We start from the raw sequence: 17,001 nt of genomic DNA, 5'->3' as shown, positions 1-17,001 counted from the left end.
AAACCACTAAACAATATCATAAGATTGTAACAAAAACAGGACAAAACTCTCAGCAGACACTGCATATCCCTTTCACAACTAGACATGCCATCTGCTCCCAATCTGTCCTTAAGAAATCAAGCTCATCAATTAAGCAGAGAGCTCCTCAAAGACAGGAGTACTTGAATTTGACTCACAGCCATAAAAACTCAAGTCAAATTTTCTGTGTACTAGAGTTTGTGTTAGAGCTCCGTTAGGAAGAAAGGAAGAAAACTCCTCACCACATTAATCATTTTAGTAAACTCCTGGTCTGTAAGGACTTTCTTGTAAAACATGTTGTTGAACTGAGAAGTTCATAATCCAGTGAGCAGTTTTAGTGAAATCAGCATGACTATTTGTACAAATGCTTAGCAACAGGAGCAAGGGAAAGTCTTGCCAAAAATAAATGGATATTTTTCAGAAAACTGGTGGCCTTTCTATACTTAAGGACCATAGGGTTCTTAAGCAGAGATACAGAGGGATGCAAAGGCCTATGAGCATTTTTGCAAATACACACACATTTTATAAATAACTTTTTGTCCGGGTACTGCCCGGATGGATGAGTAGTTTAACTGTGCCAGCACTCATGATGCCCACAAGGAAGCAGGGAAAAGAGTGTGCCTTCTCAAGGAGTGCTAGTCACAATGGTGGTCCAAGTGGCACTCTGCATGCCAGGTCGGGCCTATAAGGACATTTCTTCCTGTGTGTGATTTCCACATTCAGCTCTCACCAGTAAATTAGTTTCCAGTTTATACCTAGAGAGTTCTGGTGCCAGCAGTTTGGATAACTGAATTAAACGTATAAGAAACCAACTGCACTGTTCATTTGTGGTTCCCCCAAAACTGCCAAGAACTCATGACATCCACAATGAATAATTGAACAACAGTTCTGGGCAGCAACATCTGATATTTCAGATCTGGGTTCTTGCTTTGTGTTGGCCTGAAAAGCAATACTATAAAAATGTTTTCACAAAAGCAGAAGTGAGTTGATATGTCTGATGTGAGGGTTCCTCATTTCTGTACATGCCATTGTACAAGGCACAGAGCTGTGTGAGGGAGAACTAATTCATTCCTGGTATGGAGCGCTCTCGTTTGAGGTAACTGAGCACAAATGCCCAAAATAAAACCCAGGATTCATACACAACTTTATGTGGACTGTCCCTGGCCAAGGCCATGCCAGCAAGAATGCATGCAGGCTTCTTCTGCAATTTGAAAAAAGATTAGATAGAAAAAAATTGGGTCTTGAATTTGATGAAAGTTTTTCAAGCCAAAATGCCTCATATGAAACATTTCAAAACAAGGGATGCCCTTATCTCTTGCAATTTTGCTTCACTGGAAGTATTCTTATCTCATCCCTGGTGAAAGAATTAAACCTTTTCTGTCTATGTACAGGAACAGAGCTAATACACAGGATGGCCTCTCCCAGGCTTTTTCTCTTCTATGGTTTCTCCCTTAGTACTTGGCTAACTGGAAGATCTCCAGTTTCAGATTTAGCAAAAACATGCTGTCAGTCAAATGAATTTCATCTAAAACAACATAGTCAGCTTTAACAGCCATGAAATTTCTTTAACATCTCCACTGTGCATTATTGTTTGTAAGAAATATAGCTATTCTTCAGCATATTTTAACTACACTTTTCAATATATAATTATTTTAGTCTGAAGTATGTAAAATCAATGGCAGTGCTGAAAACAATTCTCATTGATTTGAAGGTAATAGGTAGTACCTGATCATTAAAATGTGAGCAGTAGCTAAACAGAGTACCTACAAGATGAAATGGGGAACAAAACATGGGTTTTATTTCTGAGTAAACTCATGGCTTTAATTATTATTGTTATAGAAGTCTTTTCTAGTAGGAAACTTGTTATGATATGATCATCTCATATTAATTTACTTTAAAAAAAGGAAAAACATTAGTGCAGTGTTTCCACGTCATGTATTAGTATGTCACAAATTACATCATCAGGAAATAGCACTTGATTTGCTTGCGCTTCATATCCTGCTTTACTGACTTCTACTTTACTCTAGCAATGTCTTATAGCCAATTTTTTTTTTCAACTCCCTTATAAATAGATAAGGAACTATATTTACATTTTGAACTTCCTGGCAATAAGTATTGTAACAAAATCAAGTTTGATGGCAAGCTCCCTTTCAGGAATGCATTATAAATTAATTAATCTTTCTTGGTTCCATGTACAGGTTAGGGCTTTTGTCTAAAATGTATTATTCGTTGCACAAGACAATTGTAGGCAGCTGACAGAAAAGGCTTTGGAGTTTATCTGGAGTTCAAGTTTTTGTTTACAGATTTAACTTTGGAAGTCAAGGATCCTGGCTGGGAAAGTCATTGAAATTCAGAGGACTGAAAAAAAAAATCTTTGAGCTCTATGAAACAGTCCTCTGTTTTCCCAGCCATAACAGCATGACACTATTAAGCAGTGTCTTTGATCTGCAATAAGCATACCTAATTTGAATTCACTTGATATTACTGTGAGTATCAGCTAAGCCTTTGTGCATCTTCGAGATTGCAGGAATATTATATAAGGAATATCTTCATCCCAAGCAGGAACATTTGAATCATATCCTTTTCCTCTTCAGCATATGTCACATGCTACAAACCACAGCACTTCAGTCACTTAGTTAGAGGACTATTACAAACCAAGAAGGAGATCTGTCATTCACTCGCCTGTTTAGAGGGAAAAAAAAGCAGTTTTAAGGATGCTATCTCCTGTGGTAAGAAATTTGCACAAAGCAAAATATTGTATCTTAAAAATTTCCTCTGGAGGAAATGACTGAAATTTTGTATTTTTCCCTGCACATTTGCCTTTCCTTAGCATATAGATATTACTGCATAATGAATATTACCTTACCCAACACACCCAGATTATCAGGATTACTTCAAGATAGTCAGGCATCTTAGTAAGTAGCATGGAAGAAAAGGAAGTAACTGATAGAAATCTCCATACCCTTCTACTATTTTATCATACAATCTTTATAAAGTCCTTTAGGTATGTGCCACAGTTTTCTGTCACAAGAAATAATTCTTAAATATTAACAGGCAAGGCTTTTTTTTCTCCCCCAGCTCTCTTCTCTTTCCAGTAAGGAGATTCTTACTGAGAACTTTGCTTCTTGATCTTGCTGTGACCTGCCATAATCATGTCAGTCTTCTATTTTCAAAGCAATTCACTTCCATCAGTTACTGCATTAATAACCTCTTTCAAGCTTATCTTTGAAAACAGTGATAAATGTTTGGGGCCCGTATGTAAGAGATACACATTGTAATGTGGGGCCTGATCCAGAGTCTATCACTTGTCCACCAAGGCCTTCTCAAGCTCTTCAAAAGATTTGGATTGGGTCCCAGACCTTTTGTCTCTGTAAAAGTCTGTGCAGCACCAATGAAAACACAGTAGCTCCTGTTAATATAACTAGTACACTCGTTACAATACAGCAAGCAATGCCAGAGAGGTGACTATGATGGAACAACTTATGTTCATGAATGGAGAGGACTATTTGTGTGTGCACGTCCTTTACTTTTTTAAGAAAATAAAGTATGAATCTTTAACTCTTCAAAGCTTTGGCCATGATCTTTGGACTTGACTGGGAGACCAGCATGCAAACAACTCATGCAAATGCATGAGGTCAAATAGCACTGCAGAATCTTCTTAAAAGTGAGTACTTCCAGTTATTTATAATGCAGCAGCTCCATGTCACAGAGGATCTCCTTGTTTGGTGGCTTCTTTGGGGAGCAGAAGACCCCTGGATTCACACCATCTGACATGGAAGCAGAGGGAGTCTTCCCAAGATCAATCACTGTTCCTATTCTGAAATCTACCTTGGGAACATGCAATCTTTCCTTACATGGCAGAATAATATGTCATAAAGGTATTACATGTCCAGTGTTGACAGACATTCCAGATGGATGTGAAAATTTGCCTGAAACATACCCGGTAAACAGTACAAAATCATAAGAATGTTTTTGAAGATCAATATTGTCCTGGCTAGAAGTGGGGGATCCTGGTTGTTGAAAAGCTTTTCCACTCTGATGGAAGAAGAAATCTTAGATCTTATCAGTTTCCTAAATATAATTTCATAAGAAAGATAAAAGAGGTCTTTTCTGTGCAACCAATTTTTATCTATATACACCCATTTTGCAGGTCATTAGTTGGCTAACTGAGCATCAAGCAGCAGCATCCCATACCCTATATTATTCAGAATGGGATATACCAGAATTGGGAGTTTCATTTAAAACACAGACAGAGCAAGGGAAGCTGGCAAGAAGCAATGTCAAAGAATTGTCTGCTGTGGCTTCAGGCAGGGCTGGAGGCTATATAGAGGCATTGAAAAAGCACTGTTAGCTGACTAACAAGGCATGGGTCTTCAGAAGGACACAGGAGGACTCAAGATTTCAGTACCCTAGAGAGGATGCTTAGTGGTGGTAAATTTTTACAGTATCCATGAGAGAAAAAGAGAATAGGCTCTTTTCTAAAGAAAATTGGTAATCATTCTCCCCTCTCTTCTGTTCTTTTATTATGTTTTTTTTTTCAAGTAGATTTTTTTCCCCTTGAATTCTGCATACAAAGATGTTACGTGCTAATTCTGCAAGGGCTGCAGGGAGCAGGGGAAAGAGGTAGACTAATTTTTGGTACCTAAGTTCTGGATGTGGTTCAGGCACCACCTGATTTAACATTGCATACTTATGAATAATAGCATTTCCAATTTACTTACTGAGGGAATCCATGCTCAGACATTTTATACACTTAATTCCCAAAAGGCTCCGCTCCTTTCCTTTCCTTTCCTTTCCTTTCCTTTCCTTTCCTTTCCTTTCCTTTCCTTTCCTTTCTCTTTTCTTTGCTTTCCTTTCTCTTTTCTTTGCTTTCCTTTCTCTTTTCTTTTCCTTTTCTTTCTCTTTTCTTTTCCTTTTCTTTTCATTTTTTATTTTTTTTAAATTTTTTTGATTATTTTTCTTTCACTGTGGCAAGCCGTGCCATCCTTTAGAAACGATGGTAACACTCTCCCCTCTCTAGACCTGACCAAAGACCTTCCTATAGAGGTTGCTGTATTTGAACACAGAAGTGGTTTTTGGCTACTCTTTCAATGCTATTCCTCTTCTAAGCCCCCATGGAAACAGGTTCCTTCTATCTGGTGACTATCCAGCTGGAGGGTAGGAAAAGGAGAGAAAAATACTGGGGTGATGTATAATGCCCTTTCCTTTCCCTGTCAAGATTCCCCAGGAAAAACAAATTCCAAGCAGTATATTCCACATGCAGTATGGTGTAGCTCACCAGAGACTGGAGCTAAGAAAATTGTCGGTGGATTTATCTTACTATGGTGGTGGCAGGATTTTGGGGACAAGCTCATTGCTCCTCTTTGTCCCGGTTTTGGCTGGGATAGAGTTAATTTTCTTCGTAGTAGCTGGCATAGTGCTGTGTTTTGGATTTAGGATGAGAATAATGTTGATAACACACTGATGTCTTAGCTGTTGCTAAGTAGTGCTTACACTAGTCAAGGACTTTTCAGCTGGCCATGCTCTGCCAGGTGCACAAGAAACTGGGAGGGGGCACAGCCAGGACAGCTGACCCAGACTGGCCAGAGGGTTATTCCACACCATACGGCATCATGCTCAGTAGATAAACTGGGGGAGTTGGCTGGGGGGCAGCGATTGCTGCTCAGAGACGGGCTGGGCGTCAGTCAGTGGGTGGTGAGCAGTTGCATTGTGCGTCACTTGTTTTGTACATTCTTTTATCATTATTATTATTATTATTATCATCATTATCATTATTATTATTATTTTCTCTTCCTCTGCTGTCCTATTAAACTGTCTTTATCTTAACCCATGGGTTTTACTTTTTTTTTTTTTGATTCTCTCCACCATCCCATCAGGGAGGGGAGGGTGAGCAAGCAGCTGTGTGGTGCTTAGTTGCCCACTGGGGTTAAACCGTGACATTCTTCAGTGCAGTGAAAATGTGCCTTCACAGCAAGATCTGTCCTTCCCTACACAGTCACCAACAGATGTTTCCAAGAGAAAATCCTTCGATTTGCTCAGAAGATTTGTTTCATGTTTGAAATATGGTCAACATCAAGGTGGAAACCATGGAATATCACTACCAGTAATGAAGCATGTAAGTTAATAGAAAGAAGTGTGAATGACATGGGTTTTTTTCTAGATATCAGTCTTGTTAAAGTGTTGGTTTTTTTTTTGGTTTTTTTTTGACACAAGATATAATGAGAAATACAAAATAGATTCTGTTGCCCATTTGGTGTTTTAGAAATGCAGCAAGAAGTGAGTAAATTCAGTACCGGAGATGAGCACATTTAGTTCAGACTGGAGACAGGCATACCCTACTCACCTGTTAACTACAGTGCTTCTCCCACAGTGAGGCCTCAGACTGGCAGAAATCATAGGAAAGAATAAAAAGGGTCTATGAGTAGGTGTGTTGTAAAGTCAAAGGTCTCTTCCTGGTTAAATACAGAGCCAGAGACACAATTTGGCACAAACTCATCTTATGGCAACTTAATTCAACATCTGACTTTGCTCCTCTGTACTTAGAAGATGATCAAAGCTTTCCACTGTCAGACAGAGCTGCAGCAGAGGAATGCAGATTGAGACATCTCAGGGTCTTGAGTTGGATGAAGAGTGGACAAGTGCCAGATCTGTGGTAGGGTCAGTGGTGTGGGACCCGCCACCAGCTCTCTGCTGTCTCCATTCCCCCATGTTGCTGCCCGGCATCCCTGGAGAGGATCCCTGACCCCATTCAGTCACTCTTTCCCATCATCTGCCTGCAGGCTCCAATTTCATCACAGCAGTGCCACTGCTGCTGCACCCACCTTGCTGGCTGCAGCAGCTCCCCTTGGCAGGGATCAGCCCAGCCACTGCTGCCAGCCTCGTCTTTCCTTGCAGCAGTGTGGGGACTGGCAGCAAACACAACCCATCACAAGTGCTGCAAGGAATTTATCAAGGAACCACATCCCACCACCTATAACTGCCCATTATAAGCAAGGATATATGGACAGAAAAATACAGATTTTTTTTTTAGCTCCGTTGAAACGAACAGAAGGAATAAATGTTTTGCCAAAACTCTTTCTCAAAAAATACAGAGGACAAAGGAGGAAGAGAAATCAAGGACCTTAGGAGACCTGGGTAGAGGGAAGGTGCATACATTTGTTTGTCTTCACCACTCCTATGAAGAATAATTAAATCTGCAACTAACATATTTCTGCAGCATTATGAACTGAAAAAGAGGAGGTGAATCCCCAACTGATGTTGTCAGCAAGACCAATCTTCCTGTAAAATCAGAGACCTCTGTCATTCTTGCTTAAAAAGAACTGCAGTGTGTGCTAGATATAGATATGGCTTGTGATACATGGAGCTATACTAAAAAAGTCCTCCATTGCATGTAGGGTTCTGATATTTGTTTGAATTTTGTGACGTTGCAATTTCAGATGAAAACCCAGGCACTGACAGCAGACTCCAAAGTAGCTGAGAATTTCCAGCCAGCTTTAATAACACATAATGAAACCATTCTCAAGCTACACAGCAGAGAGCGAGCATATTATGCACTGTACAAGATCTTCTTTGGTTAGTAACAGTCTTTATAGAAAGATTTAAAATCCAATCAATTCCCTCTGCTTAGAGTGTAGAACCTCTGCAAACATTGCAGGGATCTCTTCTTCATCGAGGTGAAGTTGAACTTAAGGAATCAAATGACGTGTGACATTTTCACCAAAGAGAGAAAATGACTTTGGAGTGCAGAGGCTTCCTATATTCAAAACAGGAAGCAAAACCTTGTGCCCCCACAACTTTTACTTCCTATGTCTGTACCTAAGTAACGATGCAATGACATTCCTGAAGAAGCGGGCACTGAAAGAAGAGATCTCTGAGGCAAGAAGGAAGCAGTGCAATGAAGCTCCCACTTAATTATCCTCTCTGCTGGAGTTCCCCACAAAACTTAGCCAACAAATTTCCTCCACCTTGAATGACTTTCCTCTGACAGCAACACCAAAAATTGCCAGTAGGCAGAAAAGCAAAAAATATAAAATTTAGTGGAGAAAGGCCCTGAATGTTATCATAAGTGAGATTGTTGCCAACAAGAAATTTGCAGAAATATCAAAATAAGAAATAAAGAGGCAATTTCTAGAAGGATCTTGATTCCTCCAAAAAAAATGGTGACATTTGGTTTCTAAATATTATTTCTTCACTCTCTTTCATATCCTCACTTCTAGTTCTTTTGTCCAGTGCTGAATGTAAGACAACTACAGATCATAGAAAGTGTGACTTATTACAGGACCTACTTGTTAGAAACATTATTTGTGCTTTTAAGTCAGGGACACAATTCCCTTTTTTCTTATGCAGATGGGATTTACTTCAGCAAAGAAATGTATATATAGTGGTCCAACAGCTTTAACAGAAGAGAGAGGTTATTTATAAATGAGCCAATTTTGTTAGAATGGAGTTCTTTCATCTGTAGGGAAATGCTTTCCTCTAGTATCTATCTGAAAAATAAATTTAGAGATATCTTGCTCCTCAGATCTTCATGGATATGCCTTCATATGCCAGCTGAAAGCATGAAAGCACTTTTGGCTGTTATGAACACTGTTGTAAGTAACCTAAGTGGGATCCTAAGGGTTCTCTTTGTGGCATTAACATCTCTTTGTCCTGTGTGCGTACAAGGGACCCCAAAGGGCTCAGAACTGGGTCCTGAACCACTGCCTTCCCTTCCAGCTATGAAATTGCATGAGGGCCTCCACTTCAGCCCCTGTTATTAGGTGCGTGTCGGAGAACTGCCAGAAGCAAACTGCAGCAGGGTTGTTCTCTGTTTGCAGGTTCAACAGGAGCCCAGCACCAACCGCATGAACCAAAAGAAGTGATGAGCTCAGGAGTGGGAGCCTGAGCCCTGCAGCAATCATCTCCAGCTGCTGTTATTCCTATGGCCCTAGGACTAAAGGCTGTGTTTCTTTATGCAGGTAAGTTTCTTTTTGCCTCTTCAATCTGAAGAGACGTTTCCAATCCAGGAATATATTGGTGCTTAATAATCACAGCAGTGAAGGAAGAAATTAGAAAGAGATTTGAAACTGGGTATTACACATGCCAGATGAGCACTCTGAGAAGGATAAAAACCATGGTGGTGTGGTTTAACCCCAGCCAGCAACTCAGCTCCACACAGCCACTTGCTCACTCCTCCCTGGTGGGAGCGGGGAGAGAATTGGAAGAGTAAAAGTGAGAAAACTCATGGGTTGACATAAAGACAGTTTAATAGGAAAAGCAAAAGTCGCACACACAAGCAAAGCAAAACAAGGAATTCATTCACTACTTCCCATTGGCAGACAGGTGTTTGGCCATCTCTGGGAAAGCAGGGCTCCATCACGCGTAACGGTTACTTGGGAAGACAAACGCCATCGCTCCCAACGTCCTCCCCTTCCTTCTTCTTCCCCCAGCTTTATATTCTGAGCGTGACGTCACATGGTATGGAACAGCCCTTTGGTCAGTTGGGGTCAGCTGTCCCAGCTGTGTCCCCTCCCAGCTTCTTACGCACCTCCAGCTGGTGGGGTGGCGTGAGAAGCAGAACTCTGTGTAACCACTGCTCAGTAATAACAAAAGCATCTCTGTATTATCAAAACTGTTTTCAGCACAAATCCAAAACATAGCCCCATACTAGCTACTGTGAAGAAAATGAACTCTACCTCAGACAAAACCAGCACACATGGGCACAAATGTGACTTTTTCTTATGTGTGGGACAAATGAGTCTTGAGAATACTTAATGAGTTAATGCTTGTGGGACATATCAAGAGTATCTGTCCCAATTGATAAGTGTATGCAAGGTGTAAAGTGCTTTCGATGCCAAGTCTTTTGCTGTTTCACATGCACCCTGGAGCAAAAACGCAGATACAAAAAGCCATTGGGCAGTTTCAAGTTTAAGTTGGAAATAAACAAGATTTTTAAAGATCTCACCTGCACCTAAAATCAGATTTAAATGTCCTAAGTGGGAATTAGGCAAGTGAAGCACTGTGCAGACCTACTTCTAAATAGTGAAAGCAGAAGAACCCCTCCTCTCAATATAGCACATGCTTGATGAAGTTGCCAAAACGAGATTTTGCATAATTCCTTTAAAATGTTGCTAACGGGAGGCACCAAGAGTCCTGAGAGCACAGCTAGTGATAATGCAAACCCTCCTGGGATGTCCTGCTAACGTGGCGCAGTTTGTTCTGGAGGCACTGGCAGGAGGGTAAGGGACACAAACCCTCACAGTGAAATAGGTGAGGATGTGAACGCACGGTCAGCCTGTCCCGCTGTGACAACTGTGTCTGGGTTCTGCAGAAGCAATGCCAAGCAGCTGACTCCCCACGAGCAGGCACCCCACCTCACCTTTAGCGTATGGGGTAGCTGCAAGCTTTTCTTAGGCTTTCCCCAGCTTAGGTCCTGCAGTGTTACCTGGCTTTCCGGGAGGGACATCGGTTGACACCACCCTCACTGTGCAGCGGGGATATAAGTCTACATGGAGAAAAGATAGAGGGCACAGGGCTTTATTGTTTCCAATCACGTCTCTGATATTACTCTGTCTGTCATGTTTTCTGATCTCTGAGTGACATCCAGCAGCTTGGACTAGATTTACTCCTAATCATACCTTCCGAGTAACAGTGAAATCATTTCTATAGTGCTACCGTGTATTTGCACTGATGCTAGTAGCTGAAAATCAGGGTCTAGGGCTCAAGCATGTGTTTACTTCCATGTCTCAGTAATACCTGGTAGTCTTCTTGAATAGCTGCAGGTTGCAGGAACGCCACAAGGGTTCTGTTCTTCTGAATGGGCAATCCATTAAAAACGCTGTCAAGACACAATCACAGCCTGATGGTAGTGAAAGGGCTAAGGAATGGTAGCCACAACCATGTGCTTTATATTTATGAACGTGAAGCTTAGTAAAGAAAAAAAATGTGAGTTTGTAAGATTAATGAAGTTCCCAAGTTCCCATGAGCTCCACAGGTAGGATAAATCTTGCTATTGAATCACAGTAAAGTTTTAATTGACTAAATTTACTGGTACATTTTATTGAAAATGCCAATAACTTTGGAACAAAGTGCTACATGGAACAGGCTGGGGAGGAAGATAAGCCTTTGCCGCCTATTCATTATTTATCTTTTTTATTATTTCTAAACTAAATATAGTGCTATAATAGATCTTGATTATCATCATGCATTCCATATTCTCTTTACATTAAAAATTAAAAAAGAAATCAATATAAAAGAATTTCAAATACAGTGCACTGGAAGAAAAAATAAAAATCCCTTTGTGAAGAAATTATGTTCTTCCTGCAGAAGAAGTGACTTTGCATGCTATGAATAGCAGTCTTTCAGTAAGCCACCTAACAGACTTTGATAGAATTATAATTTATGATGTATTTGTTGGACAAAGCAATACTAATATTTTATCCCAGGAAAGGTTACATCAAGATTAGCAAGGTAGCATATTTCAACATTTATTTTCCTCGATTTTTAGTGCCAGGAAAAGAAGTCTTGTTTATATTGTCAGTTGGAGAACAGCTCCTACCTAGTGAGTTTTCATAGTACACTTCATTTCTTGGGAGAATTTAAACTGATCCACTTCAAAACATATTTGTTAACTATGCTTTCTTAGAGAGAATATTTACTATTACATAATTATCTGAAATACCATTTCAATTTGTATAATGCAAGGATTCTGCTTATAACCACAAGGATTCTGCTTACAACCTTCTAGCAGTTTTACAAGAGGTAATTTTTGAAAGTGTATTTAAGATTTTTAGTAATTTTCCACTTACGATAGTTGACTGACAAAAAAATAACCATACCATTACTAATATTTATTTAACAATTCATACACCACATTAAATGTCACTTTTTAAGTTCCAAAATATTGATCATACAGATTATCAGATTTACATCACAACTTTTTTGCCCAGTATTGGAAAATTTTGGAAATTACTTTCCTCTTGGTTTAAAAACAACTCAGCCTATATTTCTTTTCCTTTAAATCACCAAAATCCATCAATTTCAGCATACCATTAATTAAAAAAAAAAAAAAAAACAGATTTCTTTATACGTACATAGCTCCGATAAAACAGGTAAGGAAAACTATGCAAAGTGTCTAACAATACTTTAGAATAGATTGCCATTATTCTTAAGTCCTGATAATGAAATAAGCATCATTCAAGTCAGTCTCTCTACAATCTCTAAGAACCTGTTTATATTCTCGAAATAGCCTGTGAAAAGCTTGTTTGTGATTAGGTGCATTGATGGTGTTCATAGGACACAAGCCTTTTTCAAAGGGAATATATCCCAGGTATAGACGTATTTTTCTTTTGCTATGGCTGTAAATGGGACGTAAGTATTCAGCCTTACCTACCTGGAGTACTCAAAAATATAGAGCTAGACTCTGTGAGTATCATAAGGAAGGACTAAAAATATGTTTCAAAGACCCACACACATTTTAAGATTTTGCATTTGCCTTTTGTTTTGACCTTTTAGAATTCACAAAGTTTTCACTGTACTGCTGAGGAGAGAACTTGCTAAAGCTAAAAAGAAGGAGTTATAATCACATGACTTCAGGAGCTTTGAATTTTAGAAATACACCAAATGTCTTTACCTTACAATAGAATTGGATTGATGGCAATACCATCAGGACAGCAGAGAATATCAATAGAGATATAAATACAGGTAATGACCTGACTTCTTTTTTAGCTCTTTTCTATTTTAAAGCCCTAATATATTAAATCAGAGAGCTACTAAACCTGGGTGGATCTTCATGCCCTGCCATGGATACATTTGTTTTCACTGAGTCTTACTTCAGTTATGTCCTAAAAATTTAAGGTCATACAGTACTGGCACAATAATAAAATCTTAATTATACTGTTAGCAGTTTGGCTGCATTATTTGTTTCTCCTTCCACTAAAACCTGAAACAGAGCAACTAATCAATCAAAACCAAAAAAAATCACATATGAGTAAAGCCAGCTGTCTTCAATTTGCCCATTGCAGTGTGAAATTGAGCAAATTCAGCTTTTTGAGGGGGAGCTGTGTTCTGTGGCAAAAACATTGTATTAACATGTTAAGCGTTTAGGAGTTGCACAAAGAGAGTCTGTCTTTTTCTCCTGTAGTATCAAAGGTGTCCATCATATTTACAAACACCAACTCTGCACAGCCACTTTCTATAACTGAGGAATTGATGAAAACACCTGACAGCATTTAAGGTCCAGGGCATGATTTTCTTTAAAGTGCATCATGAAGGTATTCAATTTCTTTTGTGGTTTGTCACCCATTGAGTTTTAAAAGGGCATGGGTTGTTGTTCCTTTAATGTAGTTCCCTCATGATGTAAGGCTTTTGCCTCTGGAAATTTACCTGCCTTCTGATGGCTGATTTTTCTTTCACATCTGTAGGAATCAATTAACCCCCACAGATTTTACATCAGTGTTTGCAGGGTGGATGAGAAGGAGCAGTCAAGTGCTAGGTTTTACATTCCCTGTGTGTCACTCATTCTCTAATCTAGTTCAGACAAATGAACTGAGATCATTTAACTAGGAGTTACTGCTGCTGCATGAAAAAAAAATCTCTTCCCCCACTTCTGCTTTTCCTTCTCTTAAACAGCCATACGTTATATATACTTTTTTGGAGTATACAGTGTAAAATCAACACGAATGTTCAAACAATTTCAGTTCTTCTCAACCCACTTGTTAACATGTCCTGCCCTGCTCTGCCTAGGGTAAGGAAAGTTTCCCTAGGACAAGTAAAGAAAGTTACAGTCTCCCTACATAAGCTGTAGTAGGAGCAGGAGATGGAAAAAAGAGTGAAGGCATGCCTAGCCAAGCTCCTGGCCTCATTTCCAGGATGACCTGACTCCAATGCTTTGCTTCTTTCTAGCTCAACGTAGGAGAAATCAGCCTATTCTATGCATTTATGTATTTGTATTCTTCAGTCAATGGGGTGGAAGATAGAGGTAGACAGGGGACTTATGCTTCATTCAAACATTGCCTTTATCCTTTGGTTTGCAGACAGCTGAAAGTCTAGGAAAATGACCAGTTCATTGATCAGACATTAGTGGGAAAGAAAGGCCATATTTACCTAATAAACAGCATTGAGGAGAAATGAATAGGGACTTCTCCAAACCCTCAATTTATATATTTCATGTGGAGGAAATATTATGTCCCTTTGAATGTATTTAACTAGAGACAGCTAAATATCTTTTATATGCTGTTGCTTTCTTCTATTTTGCACAATAACTTCATTCAATTCTTTGTAGTCTAAACTAATTTCCTCCACCACAACATTTTATTATTTGCTGATTGTCCCTAGGTAGCTTAATTACTGGCAAGAGGATAATGAAGTAAACCTGGAGCCAATATTTAAGTAGAGTGGAGGTACTCAAGTGTAATGAGCATTTTAAATCTGCCTTTTAGTACTTTATAAAGACTTATAACAAAATACCACCTTCCCTCCTGCCTTGCCTATTAAAAGGCTATCAGGAGTTGGTACACTGCAATCAACACTGAGGGGCAATGTGCCTGCTAGGAAGGGGGTGCTCTCTGCCGGGCAGGCTCTTCTGAGGCTCCATTTGCTCTCATAGCATCTTCACTAAAGCAGAAAAACAAGAACACTGGGGTCTTAAAAGGTCTCCTGGTGTTTCTTCTTTACCTCAAGGAGACCATTATGAGTTAGTGTTGATGTCCTCACACATTCTAGCAAAGTTCATTATTCCATTTACTTAAATACTTTCTATAATTTCCATTTCATCAGCTAGGCTTCAGTCTTAAATGTCTTCCTTTTCCTGCTTCTTTTGCAGCAGGCTTCAAACCAGAGATGACCTCATTTCTAGTGACAAGAAAACTCCCTGTACTCTCTTACACATGGTCCATGTGAAGTCCACCCAAGTAAGCAGGAATGGCTCTGGCACTGGCACGCTCTTGCTAATGGCTGGATTGAGGGTGCCTCTTTGGTGTGCACCCTGGGTACTCCTAGGCAGTGCCTGCGCTGGCGTGAGGGAGGACTATATCTCCCCTGTTTGGGCATAAGGGAAAGGGAGGAGAGGATTTGGCTCTGTGCATTTAGCCATGCTTTGCCTCTTACCCTCTGACTCAGAAAACGAGTGCTGCTCTGTTTCATTGACTGGTATAGATGTAGCCCAAAGGACTAAGCTGAAACTTGAGTGATAGCTTCTCTTCTGCAATTTCTTTTCTTCGTGATTTGCATGGAGTGACTTAATCAGCTAGGGCCCAGTAGGTGACAGCAAATGGTGCTTCATTTCCAGCTGATCACATGCTATATAATATACATAACAAAGGCTGAAGCCTCAAACCATACTTATTGGTCTGAGCCTCACGGACCCCTCATGGGGCCTATAAAGCTGTGACACCCTCAGCCACATTTCTTGAGTGTTTAAAGTATTATCATTTTATAGCTAGGGGACTTGAAATGTGAAAGGTGCTCTATAAGCTATTACTGATGGGCAGTCTTGTATGAACTAAATTTGCAATCTGTTCTTTTAAACCATCAAATTCATTTTGATGCAATTTAGAAAAAAGGTAGTATTTCAGTCACGAAGGATTTTATTTTAATAAAAGTAATAAGGGAGCTTGAAGAGTTGTGATTATTACTGGATAACCACATCCTTGGGGAATTAGAACCATTTAGATACTCTTTCTGTCCAACTAAAATATGACACCATGGGATTAAATGTTAGGACATATAGCATGAGTAATGATTTCATGCTTTATTAGGTGCAAATAAATGTTAACAGGACAAGAAAGATAACAGGCCAAATTAACTCTCGGGGCAAGCGGGACAAGGCTCTGTTGAATTCTGCACGTTTTCTGTGCCTGGTACACCATGACTGGATTCAGCCAAGTGTGCTTTTATGGCTGTGATATTTATGGTGCATACTGACTCTGTTGGAGACGTATATTGCATCATAATTCAAGAAGACTCAGTTCACAGACTGAAGATCCATCCGATGCCGACAACAGTGGTCTTGCTCAGGCTTGTTTTTACAGGAGTTGGCTGAGCAACATAGACAGGGCTAATGGTCCCTTGTCTGTGGGTATGAAGCTTAGCATCAGGGATATCTAGTGCACGTGTCTCTTAATGGCCCAGTGGCAATGGGTTAAATCCACTATGATTAGCACTGTAGCGTTTCATTTTAGTCACCTTGCTTTCCAGTGGCACTCAGTCTTCAGTCAGACTCCTTTCTGAGGAAAGGAAAGAACTAAAACTGCACCAAGTGTCACTGAGCGACAAACCATGTAAATTACCTGGTAGTAAAGGCTGAGGAGAGGAACTGGGAGTCATTCTGACCCTGCTGAGGGGTTTCAGCTCCAAAGTCTGCTCTGGGGAGACACAATGAGCCATCAGCAGTTAGGGACTCGCCCTTAAAATCTGCAGTTGCCTGAACCTCACAAGAATGGCAATGGCTGCAGGGCTGCACTCTTCCCCCTTCAACCAGTAGCACAGTGAATATCCCTATATGGGAAGAGTAACAGAGATTTTCGTCTTCTGTCCAGAAGGATTTAAACTCACAAAGGACCCCCAATGTTTATTAGTCTATTCTGTGAATGAGTTTATTTCAACCCCTTCTGTTGACACTGTTATATTTTACATGGAAGAAGTAAATAACTGCTGATGAAGAACACAGAAAGACCAGCTCTGTAGCCCGGGACACGCTCGCTTGTGTAGGAGGGGAAGATCAGCCTGCAGTGAAATTTTGGAGCACAGACTGGAATTCAGTCTCCCTTCAGAAGACACATGGCTTGACAGGCTGTAGCACCAGTCTCCCTACTTCTCTTTGGACATGTTAATACTTCTTGCATCTTTCACAGATTTCTCAGATCCCCTTGAGCTCAATAGAATTAGGTGTATGCTTAAAGGCAAGCATATAATTAAGCTGATAACTTCATTTAGAGACAGATTTATATAACTGTCCTTTATCTGAACTAAGTTTTGCACACCTTTGAATAAGAAACTATTATCACG

This window comes from Platalea leucorodia (assembly GCF_965183815.1).
Source record: "Platalea leucorodia genome assembly, chromosome: 6".
NCBI lineage: Eukaryota > Metazoa > Chordata > Aves > Pelecaniformes > Threskiornithidae > Platalea > Platalea leucorodia.
Note: the sequence above shows the minus strand (reverse complement) of the source record.